Genomic DNA, 4,050 nt, shown 5'->3' with positions numbered 1-4,050 from the left:
TGCATCAAATATCATCTTCCAAAAACCCTGGTGGGGAAAAAATAGATGATAAGCATATAACTTTATGTTGACATTGCCTCATCAAAAACTTCATATGCGAAATCATAAATGGAAAACTCACATAAAGAAAAGAGTGCAATGCATTTTATGTCACAATATCATCCACCAAAAAACCTCTAAGGGAGAAATGGATGATGTGACATAACCTTGTGTTGATATTGCCTCATTAAAAATTTTATATGAGAAACCCAAAGGGCAAAACTCATACAAAGAAAAGAGTGCAATATGATGTTTGCAACAAGTGATTAATCAGAGAGACTCTCCCCCTGATACTTGCAAATCTCGAAGTAAATTCATACCAATGCACTCAACACATAAAAATGTGGAGTATGGTAGGCTCCATGAATATCTCTGCGAGATTATCACAATACATAGCTAGCAAATGTTCATATGCCCATGTTATCTATGGAACAGAACCATCTTAGTGTAAAAATATTGCATGAAGTATAACTTGTCTCCATCTACACAGCACAAGTTGCATTACCTTTATAGATAATGACCATTGATTCAATAGAATCAACACCACATAACTTCAGTATGTGATATATCATTCTGTCAAGCTATACACATTTATGTGAAGCCTTGTAAATTACAATATCAGAATGATTAGTGGAAATGACCACGGATGTCTATTTAAAGACTACCACAAAATGGTCTTTCCATATGTACATTAAGCCTTCCAATGACCTAGAATTTGGAGATCTTATAGACAACTAGAATCATTAAATCCAATCATAAAAGGATCATGGCTCTTTCAAATGAATACACCAAGATCACTTGTGCTATTAAGATATCAAAAGGTGTTCTTAACTTCAATCAACCAACATTTGGTAGGAGTAGCGCTGCTACTAGATAGCAAATCATCGCAAAAATAATATCTGGCCGCTTGCTTTTGCAAGATATATAAGCGCATCAATAGCACGGAGATAATGGACCACATGTCCTAGTATCTCATCTCAATCACTATGGCATAAAACAATCTTTCTCTATCATGAGGTAGAACAACCGTAGGATCGATACCTTCATATTGAATCACTCAATATGATCTCGATATAGATAGCTTTTGTACTAAATCCCGAGAGAAGATGCTTGGATCATAAAGATGCTTGGATCATAAACACAAAATGAAATTTTGGTTTAGTCCGTATCTTCCATCTCAAACTCCATCTCAGATTACTATGTACTATTAACATGTGTTCATCACCAATGATGTCAAGATTATTGACCATCATATGGCACTATAAAATCCAATCAAGGACTTCAAAATGAACACCCACGTATAATGATCAATCTTGTATCCCTTTAGTCTAAGGAATACACATAAGTCGATTGTACCAAATTCGACTTAACTACTTTAAGCCATATATTGACTTAAGCAATACACAATATATGTTGCAATTTTATGTATGAGGGTTGGGTGTGTGAACTCCTTTCTGGAAGCTTCACAAATACACCAAATCAAGTGATCGTATAAATATATGCAATCACTACATCTATCAACTATCAACTGCAAAGATAGATGCTTTTGTACTGCCAATGAAAAGATAGTATCGGAAATTCATAACACTTACTATAGAGAATAATTTGCATTAAAAATCAATGCCTGGGCTTTGCGTAAACCCCTTGTGCTACTAGTCTTGCTTTGTATCTCACCACCACATTGTTCTCAATCCATTCTAGGATGAGAACACTTTTGTGTCCCACAGTAAGGATACTCAAGGTGTTGGCATCGCAGCCCAAAGCACCTCTTTTTTGGTGAGCAAGACTATCTCTGCATGTATTACATCACTCAACAAGTTCCAGTAAGAGTGAGAAAGCACTCTGCCATGGTCTTATTCACTGGATGACTTGGAATGTTGTATACAGTTTATTCAGAGAAGTATGTGTCGACACATGTAGCTTTTCTATCATATAATTCTCCGGTCTATCAAAACTCAAAGTACCCTTTATGACTCATCGTGACTTCCCAAAATGAGAGTCAGGGCTTTCCGATATCCCAGCATCAGTATTTAGGTTTGTGGATGACATCCATCCACTGGGCAATAACCAATATTTACCCACAAGGTGTCGCCAACCATAGGTTGACATGCATTTACTTCTATAGAAGAAAACCTTCTATTGCTAGCATGAATAACCCTATTTTATGGCCATACTTCTCCCCCTCTTATTTACAATTGGGAGTTGAGTGGTTTTACTTGGTACCACCACTCTTTCCGGCACATACTTGCAACGGATTAACAAGTTTAAAAGACACCTTAATAATCAGTAAATGCATTTGGCAGTTTATTTGCAATATTTGGCAAATCAACAATTCTTTAAACTCAAATTTAGTTTATTTAGTACGTGATCCTGAGCTTGAAATGTCATGCATTTCCAATAATTTCCTGGCATTATATTTGGTACTTCAAATCTCCCCCTTAATGCTTGGAAATGCTCATTATCAAAATAAAACCAGCGTACGTGCCATAAATAGATCCTCCATGAGAGGTTCTAGATACTTAATGATTGACGAAGATTGAAATCTCGCATTGACCCCAGTTTCGTGTGTGTTCCCATCAATGTACGCTATGTTGGTGAGATTGGTACGTATACAACGTAACCCAATATTACGTAAATAGAAAATCTTCATGAATTCTCACGTGCTAAATGCATATAGGGGATATGCAGTTAATCACAAGTCAAGAGTGTGTAAATCTACCTGACCCCACCACAAAATTGGCAAATAGCAATTCACTAGCAGTGGTCCTACTATGATCTTGATGTCTTTCTTAAAGATTCCATTTATCCTTTTGGATATGTAACAGAACTCTTATGTCAAACAATCATCATTGTAGGCATAGAAATTCAGTAGTGTTCAGGATAATAAAACATGAGCCATTATTTACCAAATGCATGACTGAGTGCGGATACTTCACACACTCTTAATCATCCTATAGATGTATCTTTCTAACACCCTAAAATTTGCCACTTTTGAAATAGAGCTAAAATGATTTATTTATGAATTTTGGTGTGCATAAAATATAGGAAAATATTTTTTTTCATTAAATTAAAATTCATCATAAGCTAGCAACATGATTGTGTATACATGCCCTTGCATTTGATGTATTTGATTGAGTGGTTTAAATTGTTTTTGCAAATGAAATTAAAAATGGCTTTGAAGTAAAAGAAAAGAAAGAAAAGAGAATTAAAAAATAAAAGAATTTAAAAAGGTGCAAAATTTATTTTTGGAAAACTTACCAAAATTGCTTACTTCTATTTGAATGAAAAATGTATTTGAAATCATATTCAAATTTGATTTGGTTCACATTATGAACTTGGTTTACATTTGAAATAAGAAAAAGATATATAAAAGGAAAATAAAACTTCGTCCTCTTGTTCTCTATTTGGCTCAAGGCCTACTGGCCCAGCCCGGCCCTCTCCCTGTCTCCCTCTTGCTCTCACCCGCGTGGGCCAAGATTGGCGCGCAGGCCCAGCTCATCCCCATCCCTTCCCTTGGCCCAGCAGCACCAGATCCTCACTTCCCCGCGGCCCACCCCGCGCACCAGCCCAGCGCGGACGCACTGCCTTTCCTTCTCCATCGGTCGCTTCCAACGCTGGTCGCCTCACTCTCTTCCGTGCCCACTCCACACGGCCTAGCAGCGCTGGCCCATCTTCGCCGCCAGCCTAGCTGCGCCCGTGTTCCTCCCTCTGTCCCGCTGACCGCCCTGGCCCACCTGTCAGAGTTATCTTCTTCTTCACGCTGTAACCGAGCCGGAGACCACCGCGCCGATGCCACCCGTGTCTGACCCCACCACGCCTCGGTGCCATGCCGCCCAAGTCCTCACGCCCCTTTAAATGCCGCCCGAGACTGTGCCGCCTCCAACCCGATAGCAAGGGCCGCCCCTTTAAACTCTTTGCCAAGTGCTGGAAAAAGAAGTCGGCAAACTTGAAAAAAACACTTGGCAAAAGTTGGGCACTCGACAAAAAGCCGCCATGTGGACATCCGTCAGT

Source organism: Miscanthus floridulus, chromosome 9 (genome assembly GCF_019320115.1).
Source record: "Miscanthus floridulus cultivar M001 chromosome 9, ASM1932011v1, whole genome shotgun sequence".
NCBI classification, from domain to species: domain Eukaryota; kingdom Viridiplantae; phylum Streptophyta; class Magnoliopsida; order Poales; family Poaceae; genus Miscanthus; species Miscanthus floridulus.
Note: the sequence above shows the minus strand (reverse complement) of the source record.